General features: G+C 37.6%; 2 non-coding genes across 2 annotated transcripts; both read right to left on the reverse strand.

Moving 5' to 3' along the window:
- Positions 1-1,155: 1,155 nt before the first annotated feature.
- On the reverse strand, positions 1,156-1,220 carry LOC115029603 (U7 small nuclear RNA). Its single transcript, XR_003835172.1, has one exon. It is a non-coding gene; the product is annotated as a U7 small nuclear RNA (small nuclear RNA).
- Positions 1,221-1,353: 133 nt separating this feature from the next.
- Positions 1,354-1,416, reverse strand: LOC115029600 (U7 small nuclear RNA). Its single transcript, XR_003835169.1, has one exon. It is a non-coding gene; the product is annotated as a U7 small nuclear RNA (small nuclear RNA).
- Positions 1,417-16,755: the final 15,339 nt, after the last annotated feature.

A 16,755-nucleotide genomic window follows, 5' to 3' on the forward strand; every position in this document is an offset into this window, starting at 1 on the left:
TCAGAAATAGGGTCAGACATTGTGACATCTCCTTGAGCTGGATCCCTCTTTGGGCTGGCCCTTCTTTTCCTCAGGCTCCTCTGCATGTCCATCCCTATAATTCTTTCAGTCAGGAACAATTATGGGTCAGAGTTTTGATTATGGGATTTCCCCTCTCTCCCTCATTTGATGCCCAGTCTTCCTGCTGGAGGTGATCTCTATAAATTCCCTCTCCCTACTATCAGGCACTTCATCTAAGGTCCCTCTCTTTTATTTCTGAGAGTCTCTCACCTTCCAGGTCTCTGGTACATTCTGGAGGATCCCCCCAAATTCCTGCCTCCCTAGATTGCTAGTTTCCTTTCTTTCTGCTGACCCTCAGAGTTTTAGTCCTTTTCCATCACCCAATACCAGATCAAGTTCCCCTCTTGCCCCAATCTCTCCCAGGTCCCTGCCTCCTTCCTCACTTGTGATTGCTTTCTTCTCCCTCCAAAGTGGAACTGAGGGGTCCTCACTTGGGTCCTCCAGCTTGTTGACCTTCTTGGGTATTCTGTCCTTTTTGTTTTGTTTGTTTGTTTGTTTGTTTGTCTGTTTGTTTTTCAGCTAGCATCCACTTATTAGTAAGTACACACCATGCATGTCTTTTGGGTCTGAGTAACCTCACTCAGGATGATATTTTCTAATTCCATCCATTTGCCTACAAAACTCAGGATGTCCTCATTCTTAATAGCTGAGTAGTATTCCATTGTGTAAATGAACCACATTTTCTCTATCCATTCTTTTGTTGTGGGACAGTTGGGTTGTTTCTAGCTTCTGGATGTCACAAATAAGGCCACTATGAACATAGTGGAACAGGTACCCCTGTGGCATGGTGGGGCATCTTTTGCGTATATTCCCATGAGTGGTATTGCTGGGTCTTCAGGTAGATCGATTTCCAATTTTCCAAAGAACCTCCAGATTGATTTCCAGAGTGGTTGTTTGTCCTTGACTTTTAACATGTTGCTTATAATATACTATCCAGGACCAGACTCAGGTTGGGAAAGGGTCCTCAGGAAGGGTGTTTGGGAGAGGTGGAAGAAATGATGTAAAGTCAATGATGGGGTGCAAAGTGATAACTCTAATCTGTTTGAGATGGCTCTCTAGACAGTTCTTTGCTCAAGATTGAGTTCTAGATAGCTCTTGGGTTTCCAAACAAAATCAGAAAACCTACTAGAAAAAAAAATTCTAAAATAGCTGTAATAGCTCTCTAAATAGCTTTCTGGTTTTCCCACCAAAGTAAGAAAGCTTGCTAAAAACAACAACAACAACAAAAAAAAAAAAAACAAAAAAAAACAAAAAAAAAATTCTAAAAGAGCTGTATAACTCTGTGACTTGCTCCTGAGTTTTCTGACCAAAGTTAGAAAACTTGATAAACAAATTCTAATAGAGATGTAATAACTCTTGGTTTTCTGACTTTGGTCAGAAAATCTGCTAGAGAGATTCTAAGAGAGTTGTTTTTTCTCCAAGCAGTTTTCTCTTCATAGCTCTATCTAGCAGACCAAAGCCCATTCTTTTATGAAAATATTAATTCAGTCATTTACCCAGGTCCCCTTTGATTGTTCCACTAATCAGCATTTTTATAGTTTGGTAAGATGGCCATTTTTACTATGTTAATTTTATCAATCCATGACTTCTTAAATAACCAGTCAAATCTATTTTTGAGTGCCTTCCATTAAATTCTTCACTCTACTGAAGTAATGGATGATTCTAGAATTTCCTTTTTTATTATTTCAATGTCTTTATTGACACTAGTTAATGGTGTCATTCTGAATCATCCTTCACTTCACTGAGCAGGTTTAGTGGTGTTTGAATCTTTAAGGAAGCACGTGGAGAGTCTATTTGCTCCAATATATCTGTGCATCTTTAGATGCCATTTGTTTTGCCCTTTTTTAGTATATTATTTTACATTGTTCATGCATCCTCCTTTCATTTTTGCCATGCTTGCTTTCCTTTCTTCTCTTTGTGAACTCGGATTTACTCATCGTGCTAGACTTGAAATCACTGGCTCAAGTTATGCTTCTGCCTTTACCTCCCAAATGACTGAGACTATGTATCGACTATGTATGGTATACTTGCTTCACATTTTCTGCTTCCTTGCAGAAACAAATAATGTCTTTTCTGAAAAGTGAACATTCTAAATTGTAGTCAGTCTGGTTCTACAGAAATCTGCCTCCACTGGGTTCATTGTTTTCTTGGGTCTAGGCTTTGTAATTTGTCTGGACTATGTTAGTGAAGTCTACATTCTTGTAAGACAAAACTTCTGCTATTGTTTCTTAGAGGATGCAACCTTCAGAATGAATGATCAGGTCTTTAAGCGCTGTCTAAGCTTTGGGTGGTCTATCTCTAGTGGCAACACATCCAGTTACTGCTGGCTAATTTGTAACTGATTGGTTTATTGTTACAACAATGCTCTGGGGTTTAACTTTTTCCACAGTCTTTTCCAAAATAAGCATGGCCCCGTTCATAGAGGAAGAATAAATAAGTTGCTTTGTAACATCCTTTGAGGTTTGGTTCTTCTTTTCCTTTTCCTAAATCTTTTTTGTTAAACTTATGTATAACCTACTAGTTCATACTGTGGAGCTATCTCCTTACTGCTTTATAAGATCGCCGTTGATTCAGACACTGCTGTAGAGCGTGATGTTTCTTTTATGCATCAAATAAAGTCAATGATAACAACAGTAACAACCCTCTTTTAGCCAACATTGCCCACTGTTTAGTCATTTTGCTACTAATTTAAGATAGAAGCCACACAAAAAAATGGCACATTTTTCTTGGATTCATACCCACCCATATCCTAGTATAAGAATGGTGGTGTTTTTCATGGTAATATTTTCTCATTTGCTTTTCCTACCTGAAAGTTCTTATTATATAAGAAAGCTATGTGTAGGACAACTGAGCTCCACGATGACTTGGCCCTCCATACATCTGTTAGTTTCCATTCTATCCATGGTAGACAGAAGGGAAAAAAATGAACATGAGACTTTTTGACATTCTTTCCTGGGGGAAAATAAAGTAGATTTTGCAACATGAGAGCCTAGGGAGAAAGGATGAGCGATGTTTAAAAATCTTCCTTTCTTTGGAAGAATTCATCATCTTAAACTGGAAGCAGCAAAATGAACAGTTTTTCTCTTCGTGACTGCACCTGACTGTGTCATATGCTTGTCACACTGATGTGCTGGAGAACAGGAGCCAGTCATGGATGAACTGATAGAGAATGGGACTGCACAGACATTCTTGAATACATGTTTCTACATTAGATGCATGCCTTTAGGACATTTTCCAGAGACTTAAGAAGTTGCTTTTTATAATTTTCATAAGTTATGGTTGTTTTGCTGGAAGTCACGGTTGTTTCATTTTGTAAAAATGGTCCAAGGAAATGGTCACACCATGATTCCACAAGTGTTTCTTGCCCTCTGTACATTTTGTTCAGTTTGGCATGTTTCTTTTAGAGCTTTTATGTATTTTCCAGGTCGTCCACTTGCACGTGTGTTTTTGGAAGGCAGCTGTAGTGGCTCTGAGTTTTGTATATTTCTTAAAATGGTTATTTGTTTAAAGTATATATACATTATGTTCTCCAAATCTATCATTCTAGCTAAGCCTCTTCCATTTTACAACTTCCACTTTCCTTTCTTGCCATCTTTCCTGAACTATGGGAATAATAGTTTCTTCTTTCCTTGGTTTTTTTTTCTAACTTATATATGCCTACATATATCAAAACAATAATTTTTAAAAATACTTTCTCAATGAATTATAGCATACTTCCTTGGATTATTTTTTTTTTGGAGTTTGATTATTTACTTATTTTAATGTATTTACCTTTACCTGAACTTTCAGATAATAGATGTAAACCTATGAGAGAATTGTAAGGTTTACTATCCAATCACATTAAAAGTGTTATTTCCATCTTACTATGTCTTACTTACTCTCTTAAGCCTCCTGCTAAGTTCTTCATAATTGATTTCTATTCACCTAGTTTGCATCAGTTTCTGGCAGTCAACTAATAGATGTAGTCTTATATAAAATGAGAAAAATAAGAAAAAAATTAACACTTTGTTTTATTCCAAAGCTTATGAGAATGTGTGACATATTTGCTTGACAATCTAAGCATCAAGAACATATTAGGATTGACTTAGACTCCAGAAAATAACTAGTTTTAATGTATTAATCCAGGCAACCCTAGCCATTCCAAGATGATGATCAGGTGATTTCACTTAAAAATATTGCTTCTCACAATTCAGAGTACAGTAAAAGAATTTTTCTTAAGTCAGGATTGTGAGACAATCTATTTCCTGGATATTCTCCATTTCACGTTGAAGAAAACCAAATAACATCACCTTTTTAGTCTATTTTCCCAAAAATCTACAGTGTTTGTCACAAATCAGTTGATATCATCTTTTTCATGGTATACACAGGGACCATTCTCTGCGGTTTACCGTAAAGAAACATTGCGATCTGAAATGCCAAACCCAGCATCATATTTCTTGGCTCTAATATCATTAGACAGTCATATATTATAGCTGTGACAGAAAGGCTATGACAGATGACACTTTGAGAGTGTTGGGAGAGAGAGCTCACGAAGCACTTAATCAGATGGTGGCAATGTCTAAAAGGATTACAGTCAAGCAGACTCTGACTCGCAAAAAATATGTTTCCTATTATTATGTTAAAGCTGACAATGAAATACTGTCTATATTAAATACATTTATGAGTGTTTAATCACATAACTCCTTAAGTGCAAACTTCAGAGAAACAAACAAATACGGTTTCCATGTTTGTATTATTGATATATTATGTGTTTTCTATTCTTTTGTAGTCTTAAAGTAGTATTTAGGCAACATACATTTGTGAATATTAGGCAAACTAAAGGAATTAAGAGAAGGAAGAGAGAGAGGAAAAGGGTTGAGGGGAAAAAGTAAAGAAGGGAGAAATGGAGGGACTGAGAAAGAATGATAGAAAAAAGGAGAAAAGCGGAAGGGTGAAAATAAGATATTGCTTTTAATGTTTGTAGACATTTATTAATACTGTAATCTATTACTACCTCTTATGTCATTTCCTTTCTATGAAACACAAATGATCAATTTAATTTCAACACCTATCCTATGGTTAGATGGATACAAAAAAAAAAAAAAAAATGATGGTCACTTACCAGGATTTGTATCATCAGATGTGATGGGAGTTCAGATGGTGTTTGCAAGACTTTGAGCAGATCAGTTTGTGTTTTCCTTCAAGATCAAATTTCCAGGATGATTACTGACGACCTAAAATGCTTCAATCCCAAATGGCTACCTCAAAATCTATTGTCAAATTATTTTCTTGTGATAATGTCAGACTTCCCAGTAAAGAATTGTTGACATGGCTCAGTTTGGTGTCTCCAAAGGCTTCCTTTTCCTTTACTGTGATATTTTTATTGTTATAACAAAGATATACTTTAAATGCACAGAGATAGAACATTTAACTTAATAGCTTTATCATATGCAAAACTCACTGAAAATATCTTATTTAAACAAAAAAATGATAAACTTTACAAAATTGAGAAAATAATTGAGACATGTCAAGTTCACAGGGTATATTTTGATTTCTTATGTTTCTAGTAGGAAGATATAGATTTCAAGTTGGTGAATTCATGAATAATATCTGATTTTAGAAACTGCTTCTGTTAACAAACAAGAAATACCAGAAATATTTAAGGAACAACTGAAATTAAATTTTTGCTTTTTCACTTGAGAATATCCAACCATATTGGATATCTTTAATACTTTTTCTAATGCAGAATGATTTTTATTTAAACTCAAATATTTTAATTTACAAATGAATATCAATAACTAGTAAACCAAAGACATCCCCCATCAATATCTCATTCTTGATTTTTCAAGTAGGCAAAAGTATCAGGCCTTTTACATTGTCTCAAATTTTCTATTAAAAAATTTGAACCTCTGTGATCAGAATCTGTATTCCCACTATTGAAATGAACACATATCTACATACTCACATATACAGGGGCACATCTCACATCACACACACACACACACACACACACACACACACACACAGAGAGAGAGAGAGAGAGAGAGACTCACAACTTAGGTAAAATGGATGGAAGCCAACTCTGTCCACAAATTTATGTGCTTTAGTCAATCTTGAAATATTTCAATATATACATTAGGAAATTTAACTTTTAAAAAATGAACATCTTAACTTTTATATCTGTACTCCATTGATCTCTATCAACTATACTCTGTCTAAACTTGAAAAAGAATAGTAATCACAATGTTTATTTAAAGCAAACATGGAAACTGAAGAAGTGGGGAAGTCATGGTAAGTACAGATGCAGTGTTTAATAGAGTATAGACTATCAAAATGATCCTATTTTTGTGTAATAAAATATGACCTTTCCAAAACACATTCATAGTTTTCAAATGCCCATCAATCTTTGGCTCAAAGGATCACAAGAAAAGCTTAATTTATCTTGGCTGTGATCCTAGCTGTCACAGACTCTCAAAGGCTTTATTGTAGTGTTATTGAAACATGCAAACTGCTCAGCTATTGGGGACATCTTGAGGTAATGGACAGAATGTCTCCATGCATACACAACACTTATAAAAAGCATAGGATACACAATGAGCATCTTGTAAAAAACAGATATAAAATATCTGCACTTCCAAATTGTGATCCTAAGCAAAGTCATCAAAACTTCTGTTGCCTCACACACATGAAAAGGAAAGTATGAAAAAAGTCATTTTCATATTTGTGGTGAACTTATATCAAAGTAACTCAAGAAAACTCATTGATTTGAGAATAATGTTAAATTTAAGAGGCATCATGTTACCACATTAGTATAGTACACTTCCTTGGGTGAGTACTCACACTTGAAATAACATTTAAAAACTGAAGTTTGAATGCCAATAAACAGTTTGTGCCTCTCAGGTTTAAGGACTTTTAGGAATTGTGTTAGCTCATGTTTACAAAGGAGTTTAAAGGTCTTTTCCATACTTCATCTCAGCCTGATGCTCTTAGACTTTATGCATACACTTGTGATAACTACTTCATTTGTTCACCCAAATCTTTCATCCAAGAATTTGAAGACATGCTTCTGTTTTATTTTATTATAATTTCAAATTAAGCTTTTGTATCTATGAGCATATGTATCCTATATTTTATGTACAATTAAGTAAAGATAATTATACATGATGATTAATCATGTACGAGAAAGAGCTAAATTTGCATTACATAAAAGAGAATGCTAGAAAACTTAAGATAGAATGTTTTGACTAAAAAAAAAAAAACCTGACCATTAATAATTCAGTTTTGGATTTTTCATTTATTACTGTGTGCATACAAATGTGTATGTATATATTTAATATGTATACACATATACATGTACATATATAATAAATTTATGCATGACTGGGATTCCCTGCCGGTTATCTACAGTGAAAAGAACCTTGCTATCCCATCTTACATTTCCAAAAGAGAGCAAATTATACAATCAGTCAGCACAAGGAACTCTAACTCACACCCATGTATTTTAATTTCATGAAAAAGCTCATTAGCAAATATAGCCAGTGTGTAATATAAAATTTACAGTTACTTGTTTTAGTATTAAATAATTTAAGTGAAGATAGAATTCCAGGTACCCACTCACATTTGATTTTGTATTAACGCACTGGCAGATTTGGTTCCTGTAATTATTTTATAAATGTTTGCATCAATGCCATTTTTCTTCTTATATAAATGGTTTAATTCTATCAATTTCTATGAGGGAAGAGTCTTCTAAAGATTATGAAGATGGCTCAGTGAATAAAGCACAAAACTTCATGATCCAAATTCAGATCTCCAGACTCAGTGAAAAATGCACACAGGGACATCTGGTTTCTTTCCAGCTCCTGACTATTATAAAAAAGGCTGCTATGAACATAGCAGAGCATGTGTCCTTATTACATGTTGAAGCATCTTTTGGGCATATGCCCAGGAGTGATATACGTGGGTCCTCAGGTAGAACTATTTCCAATTTTCTGAGAAACCGCTGAATGTTTTTTCAGAGTGTTGAACCAGCTTGTAATCCCACCAGCAATGGAGGACTGTTCCTCTTTCTCCACATCCTTAATAGCATCTGCTCTCACCTGAGTTTCTGACCTTATCCATTCTGACTTGTGTGAGGTTGAATCTTAGGGTCATTTTGATTTGCATTCCCCGATGACTAAGGATGTTTCTCAGTCATTCGGTATTCCTTACCTGAGAAATCTTTGTTTAACTCGGGATACACATGGAGGGACCCATGGCTCCTGCTGCATATCTAGCAGAGGATTGTCTTATCTGGCATCAATAATGGGGAGCCCGTTGGGCCTGTGGAGGCTGGATGACCCACCTTAGGGAAATGCTAGGGCACCAAGTAGGAGTGGAGGGGCACTACCATAGTAGCAGAGGGAGAGGGCATAAGGGTGGAGAGGAAACTGGGAAGGGGGATAACATTTGAAATGTAAATAAATAGAATAACCAATAAAAAAGGAAAAATGCACACAGCAACATATGATTTTATTATTCCATTACACAAATTTGAGTATGAGTCAAGACTAGTGAATCTCTAGAACAGCGGTGCTCTAGTTGTGGATCTCAACCCCCATAAGGGTAACACATGAGCTATATATATTATGATTCATAACAGTAGCAAAACTTTACAGCAAAACTACAGTTATGAAGTAGCAATGATATAATTTATGCTTGAGGGTCACCACAACGTAAGGCACTATATTAAAGGCTTACCATGAGAGGAAGTTTGAGAACCACTGCTCTAGAAAGTATAGGCCAACAAATTTTGCCTACACAGTAGTAAGGAGACCCTGTGATAAATAGGATGGAAAGGCAAGGATCAACACTGAAATTTGCCCTGTGACCTATCCACATGTGCTGTGGCATGTGCATATCTGATCACCCCTTCTCACACACACACACACACACACACACACACACACACACACCTATTAACCACAAATAAATGTATGAATAGGAATAATTGATATTTGTAGCTAATATGATAACTTCTGTAAGTAGTCAAACCAAGCTTACAACTCAAGGATGCTGACTGTGTTTCATCCACGTGCCTGATGATCCCTGACTTAAAGGGAAATTTTCCTACAAAGTCTCATTCTGTAAGCTCACTGAACCATGGGACGGATACTTAACATCTACTACTTCATTTCTGAATACCTAGTCAAATAGCATCGAGACCTTGATGATAAAGATATCATCTATTCAATAATGTTTATGTATCTCTGACATAGTACAGATGTTGAGAGGCCATTTGAAAGAAAGAAAAAGGATAAATCAAAATTTCTTAGCTTTAAAAGAGAACAAACAACCCTGGGAAGTATTGCAATGATATTTAAATGAATGGAAGGGGTTTGTGCAAGCTTGCTTGTCATGATTATTCCTCTAAAAGAGAAACTCATCCTGGAGATTCGCCTGATAATTCTCATAATTGCTTAACTTTTTTCCTGCCTTTACTCTGGCTGCCTTCCAAGTAATTGTATTTACTGTGTCCTGAATAATCTCTTCTAAAGATAACTTAAAATTTTCTCTCTCTGTTTACACTTGAATGGTTCACTGATGCTTAAAATTGAAGTTCTAGTTTATGTGTGTCACAGTAAACATGACCTAGGTTTCTGCTAGCAGCTTTTCATGTGCATTGTGCATAAATAAAAACACTGCAGGACAGACTCCTCTCTGTCTTCCTTGCTTGTCCTCTGACTGATGCATTTTGACCTTTCTTAGTCTAAATCTTCACTGTCTGCCATTGCTGAAAAGTAACCTTCTCTTCCTGAAAACCCAAGAGCCTACTGCTCTATGTTCCATGTAGCGTCTATGATTGCCCCCAAGTGTTTGTATAGGAAAAAAAATTATGTTCCAAAAGTAGTTTTAGAAATACTAATTATAGGCTATCTTTTTAGTATCTATAATTTTACACACTTGGTTGAAAATTATGTTCTCAATGAGACTAATTACCTGGAAAAGAGAGTTCCAATTTTCCAGGAACATGTACCTTGCTCAATTCTTTGTGAAGACACAATGACTCCTGGTAGTACAAAAAAGCCTAGATTCCCCTTCTGGGAATGTCTGCACTTTATTGGAAACTTCAGTTCCTTCTCAGTTGTGGTGTTAAGATGACATCAGCTGAGGACCCAGCCCAATTATGATCTTTTTTTTTTAAATATTTTTATTACATATTTTCCTCAATTACATTTCCAATGTTATCCCAAAAGTCCTCCATAGCGCCCCCCACCCATTCCCATTCTTTTGGCCCTGGCATTCCCCTATATTGGGGCATATAAAGTTTGCAAGTCCAATGGGCCTCTCTTTCCATTGATGGCCGACTAGACCATCTTTCGATACATATGCAGCTAGAGACAAGAGCTCCGGGGTTCTGGTTAGTACATCATGTTGTTCCAACAATAGGGTTGCAGATCCCTTTAGCTCCTTGGGTACTTTCTCTAGCTTCTCCATTGGGAGCCCTGTGATACATCCAATAGCTGACTGTGAACATCCACTCCTGTGTTTGCTAGGCCCCTGCATTGTCTCACAAGACACAGCTATATTTGGGTCCTTTCAGCAAAATCTTGCTAGTGTATGCAATGGTGTCAGCGTTTAGAAGCTGCTTATGGGATGGATCCCTGGATATGGCAGTCTCTAAATGGTCCATCCTTTCATCACAGCTACGAAATTGTCTCTGTAACTCCTTCCCTGGGTGTTTTGTTCCCAATTCTAAGAAGGGGCACAGTGTCCACACTTTGGTCTTCATTCTTCTTGAGTTTCATGCGTTTAGCAAATTGTATCTCATATCTTGGGTATCCTAAGTTTTGGGCTAATATCCACTTATCAGTGAATACATATTGTGTGAGTTCTTTTGTGATTGTGTTACTTCACTCAAGATGATGCCCTCCAAGTCCATCCATTTGGCTAGGAATTTCATAAATTCATTCTTTTTAATAGCTGAGTAGTACTCCATTGTGTAAATGTACCATAATTTCTGTATCCATTCCTCTGTTGAGGGACATCTGGGTTCTTTCCAGCTTCTGGCTATTATAAATAGGGCTACTATGAACATAGTGGAGCATGTGTCCTTTTTACCGGTTGGGACATCTTCTGGATATATGCCCAGGAGAGGTATTGCTGGATCCTCCGGTAGTACTATGTCCAATTTTCTGAGGAACCGCCAAACTGATTTCCAGAGTGGTTGTACAAGCTTGCAATCCCACCAACAATGGAGGAGTGTTCCTCTTTCTCCACATCCTCGCCAGCATCTGCTGTCACCTGAATTTTTGATCTTAGCCATTCTGACTGGTGTGAGGTGGAATCTCAGGGTTGTTTTGATTTGCATTTCCCTGATGATTAAGGATGTTGTACATTTTTTCAGGTGCTTCTCTGCCATTCGGTATTCCTCAGGTGAGAATTCTTTGTTCAGTTCTGAGCCCCATTTTTTCATGGGGATATTTGACTTTCTGGAGTCCACCTTCTTGAGTTCTTTATATATATTGGATATTAGTCCCTTATTGATTTAGGATAGGTGAAGATCCTTTCCCAATCTGTTGGTGGTTTTTTTGTCTTATTGATGGTGTCTTTAGCCTTGCAGAAGCTTTGCAGTTTCATGAGGTCCCACTTGTCAATTCTCGATCTTACAGCACAAGCCATTACTGTTCTATTCAGGAATTTTTCCCCTGTGCCCATATCTTCAAGGCTTTTCCGCACTTTCTCCTCTATAAGTTTCAGTGTCTCTGGTTTTATGTGAAGTACCTTGATCCACTTAGACTTGACCTTAGTACAAGGAGATAGGAATGGATCGATTCGCATTCTTCTACATGTTAACAACCAGTTGTGCCAGCACCATTTGTTGAAAATGCTGTCTTTCTTCCACTGGATGTTTTTAGCTCCCTTGTCGAAGATCAAGTGACCATAGGTGTGTGGGTTCATTTCTGGGTCTTCAATTCTATTCCATTGGTCTATTTGTCTGTCACTATACCAGTACCATGCAGTTTTTATCACAATTGCTCTGTAGTAGAGCTTTAGGTCCAGCATGGTGATTCCACCAGAGGTTCTTTTATCCTTGAGAAGAGTTTTTGCTATCCTAGGTTTTTTGTTATTCCAGATGAATTTGCAGATTGCATTTTCTAATTCGTTGAAGAATTGATTTGGAATTTTGATGGGGATTGCATTGAATCTTAGATTGCTTTTGGCAAGATAGCCATTTTTACAATGTTGATCCTGCCAATCCATGAGCATGGGAGATCTTTCCATCTTCTGAGATCTTCTATAATTTCTTTCTTCAGAGACTTGAAGTTTTTATTATACAGATCTTTCACTTCCTTAGTTAGAGTCACGCCAAGATATTTTATATTATTTGTGACTATTGAGAAGGGTGTTGTTTCCCTAATTTCTTTCTCAGCCTGTTTATTCTTTGTGTAGAGAAAGGCCATTGATTTGTTTGAGTTAATTTTATATCCAGCTACTTCACGAAAGCTATTTATCAGGCTTAGGAGTTCTCTGGTGGAATTTTTAGGGTCACTTATATATACTATCATATCATCTGCAAAAAGTGATATTTTGACTTCATCTTTTCCAATTTGTATCCCTTTGATCTCCTTTTGTTGTCGAATTGCTCTGGCTAGGACTTCAAGTACAATGTTGAATAGGTATGGAGAGAGTGGACAGCCTTGTCTAGTCCCTGATTTTACAGGGATTGCTTCAAGCTTCTGACCATTTACTTTGATGTTGGCTACTGGTTTGCTGTAGATTGCTTTTATCATGTTTAGGTATGGGCCTTGAATTCCTGATCTTTCCAAGACTTTTATCATGAATGGGTGTTGGATCTTGTCAAATGCTTTTTCCGCATCTAAGGAGATGACCATGTGGTTTTTGTCTTTGAGTTTGTTTATATACTGGATTACGTTGATGGATTTCCGTATATTGAACCATCCCTGCATCCCTGGGATGAAACCTACTTGGTCAGGATGGATGATTGTTTTGATGTGTTCTTGGATTCGGTTAGCAAGAACTTTATTGAGGATTTTTGCATCAATATTCATAAGGGATATTGGTCTCAAGTTTTCTATCTTTGTTGGGTCTTTTTGTGGTTTAGGTATCAGAGTAATTGTGGCTTCATAGAATGAGTTGGGTAGAGTACCTTCTGTTTCTATTTTGTGGAATAGTTTGTGAAGAACTGGGATTAGATCTTCTTTGAAGGTCTGATAGAACTCTGCACTAAACCCATCTGGTCCTGGGCTTTTTTTGGTTGGGAGACTATTAATGACTGCTTCTATTTCTTTGGGGGATATAGGGCTGTTTAGATCATTAATCTGATCTTGGTTCAACTTTGGTACCTGGTACCTGTCTAGGAACTTCTCCATTTTATCCAGTTTCTCCAGTTTTGTTGAGTATAGCCTTTGGTAGAAGGATCTGATGGTGTTTTGGATGTCTTCAGGATCTGTTGTTATATCTCCTTTTTCATTTCTGATTTTGTTAATTAGGATGCTTTCCCTGTGCCCTCTAGTGAGTCTGGCTAAGGGTTTATCTATCTTGTTGATTTTCTCAAAGAACCAGCTCCTTGATTGGTTGATTCTTTGAATAGTTCTTCTTGTTTCCACTTGGTTGATTTCGCCCCTGAGTTTGATTATTTCCTGCTGTCTACTCCTCTTGGGTGAATTTGCTTCCTTTTGTTCTAGTGCTTTTGGGTATGTTGTCAAGCTGCTAATGTGTGCTCTCTCTAGTTTCCTTTTGGAGGCACTCAGAGCTATGAGTTTTCCTCTTAGAAATGCTTTCATTGCGTCCCATAAGTTTGGGTATGTTGTGGCTTCATTTTCATTGAACTCTAAAAAGTCCTTAATTTCTTTCTTTATTCCTTCCTTGACCAAGGTATCATTGAGAAGAGTGTTGTTCAGTTTCCACGTGAAGGTTGGCTTTCTATTATTTATTTTGTTATTGAAGATCAGCCTTAGTCCATGGTGATCTGATAGGATGCATGGGACAATTTCAATATTTTTGTATCTGTTGAGGCCTGTTTTGTGACCAATTATGTGGTCAATTTTGGAGAAAGTACCATGAGGTGCTGAGAAGAAGGTATATCCTTTTGTTTTAGGATAGAATGTTCTGTAGATATCTGCCAGATCCATTTGATTCATAACTTCTATTAGTTTCACTGTGTCCCTGTTTAGTTTCTGTTTCCACGATCTGTCCATTGGTGAAAGTGGTGTGTTGAAGTGTCCCAGTATTATTGTATGAGGTGCAATGTGTGCATTGAGATTTACTAAAGTTTCTTTAATGAATGTGGCTGCCTTTGTATTTGGAGCATAGATATTCAGGATTGATAGTTCCTCTTGGAGGATTTTACCTTTGATGAGTATGAAGTGTCCCTCCCTGTCTTTTTTAATGACTTTGGGTTGGAATTCAATCTTATCAGATATTAGAATGGCTACTCCAGCTTGTTTCTTCATACCATTTGCTTGGAAAATTGTTTTCCAGCCTTTCATTCTGAGGTAGTGTCTATCTTTTTCTCTGAGATGAGTTTCCTGTAAGCAGCAAAATGTTGGGTCTTGTTTGTGTAGCCAGTTTGTTAGTCTATGTCTTTTTATCGGGGAGTTGAGTCCATTGATATTAAGAGATATTAAGGAAAAGTAATTGTTGTTTCCTGTTATTTTTGTTGTTAAAGTTGGCATTCTGTTCTTGTGGCTGTCTTCTTTTAGGTTTGTTGAGGGATTACCTTCTTGTAGTTTCTAGGGCGTGGTTCCTGTCCTTGTATTGGTTTTTTTCTTTTATTATCCTTTGAAGGGCTGGATTCGTGGAGAGATAATGTGTGAATTTGGTTTTGTCGTGGAATACTTTGGTTTCTCCATCTACGTTAATTGAGAGTTTGGCTGGGTATAGTAGCATGGGCTGGAATTTGTGTTCTTTTAGTGTCTGTATAACATCCGTCCAGGATCTTCTGGCTTTCATAGTCTCTGGTGAAAAATCTGGTGTAATTCTGATAGGCTTGCCTTTATATGTTACTTGGCCTTTTTCTCTTACTGCTTTTAGTATTCTATCTTTATTTAGAGCATTTGTTGCTCTGATTATTATGTGTCGGGAGGTATTTCTTTTCTGGTCCAGTCTATTTGGAGTTCTGTAGGCTTCTTGTATGTTCATGGGCATCTCTTTCTTTAGATTTGGGAAGTTTTCTTCTATAATTTTGTTGAAGATGTTTGCTGGTCCTTTGAGTTGAAAATCTTCATTCTCATCCACTCCTATTATCCGTAGGTTTGGTCTTCTCATTGTGTCCTGTATTTCTTGGATGTTTTGAGTTAGGATCTTTTTGCATTGCACATTTTCCTTGATTGTTGTGCCGATGTTCTCTATGGAATCTTCTGCACCTGAGATTCTCTCTTCCATCTCTTGTATTCTGTTGCTGATGCTCGTATCTATGGTTCCAGATTTCTTTCCTAGGGTTTCTATCTCCAGTGTTGCCTCATTTTGGGTTTTCTTTATTGTGCCTACTTCCCTTTTTAGGTCTAGTATGGTTTTTTTCATTTCCATCATCTGTTTGGATGTGTTTTCCTGTTTTTCATTAAGGACTTCTACCTGTTTGATTAGGTTATCCTGTTTTTCTTTAAGGATTTGTAACTCTTTAGCAGTGTTCTCCTGCAATTCTTTAAGGGATTTTTGTGCTTCCTCTTTATTGTCTTCTACCTGTTTACCAGTGTTCCTTTGTATTTCTTTAAGTGTGTTATTAAAGTCCTTCTTGAAGTCCTCTACCATCATCAGGAGATATGCTTTTAGATCCGTGTCTAGCTTTTCCGGTGTGTTGGGGTGCCCTGGACTGGGCGAAGTGGGGGTGCTGGGTTCTGATGATGGTGAGTGGTCTTGGTTTCTGTTAGTAAGATTATTATGTTTACCTTTCGCCATCTGGTAATCTCTGGGGTTAGTTGTTGTCGTTGTCACTGTTTAAAGATTGGAGCAGAAGCTGTGTTCCACTCACCAGCAGTATCAAAATCCTGTGGCAGGAAGAGGCTTGTGGCCCTATGTAGGCCGGATTTCTGCCTCCCCAACCAGAGCAGTCTCAGGTCCTGCGTGACTGGACTGGAGCAGAAGCTGTGTTCCACTCACCAGCAGTCTCAAAATCCTGTGGCGGGGGTCGTGGGTAGCTGGCGGGTGTCAGCCGACCCTGCGCTCTAGCTACACTGGTGCTGTTCCGGCCCCCAATTATGATCTTGACAGGAGCTGAAAAGAAGAGAAGTAGGGCTATTCTGATTTGATATCTGACTCATGCCCAACCCATGGCTTGCCATGGGCTCATGAGAGTAAAGGGAGAGGCTAGCCATTGTCCTCTAGACCAGGCTATGCCTTGAACTTGGAGAACACTCAGAGTCCTGATTAGACACTCAGTTGGGCCACCTACAGGTCCTGGCCATGTGTTTGATCACACCTGCCTCAAGAGTTTGTCAAAGAGACCTTGGTACTCCCAACAGTCCTCCCTCTCCTCAGAGTGCTCTCCATTTAGATGGTCATGGTATGAAAATAGAATTTCCTGTGGGGAAGGTCCCTAGCCAACTTCAGTACAGCCTGTGCTTTGGCACTCTGAATGATGGTTACGTTGACAGCCTGTCCATGCCACTGTTAGAGCACAGATATGCAGGGCGTGCAAATCTTCTGTGACATTCACAAACAGCAGAAGGTTCTTCATGGGGGAGAAGACTTCAACAGTGTGTTTTCCTTTAATAAGCA

Source organism: Mus caroli, unplaced genomic scaffold (genome assembly GCF_978045245.1).
Source record: "Mus caroli unplaced genomic scaffold, Mus_caroli_1 scaffold_17, whole genome shotgun sequence".
Classification (NCBI taxonomy): domain Eukaryota; kingdom Metazoa; phylum Chordata; class Mammalia; order Rodentia; family Muridae; genus Mus; species Mus caroli.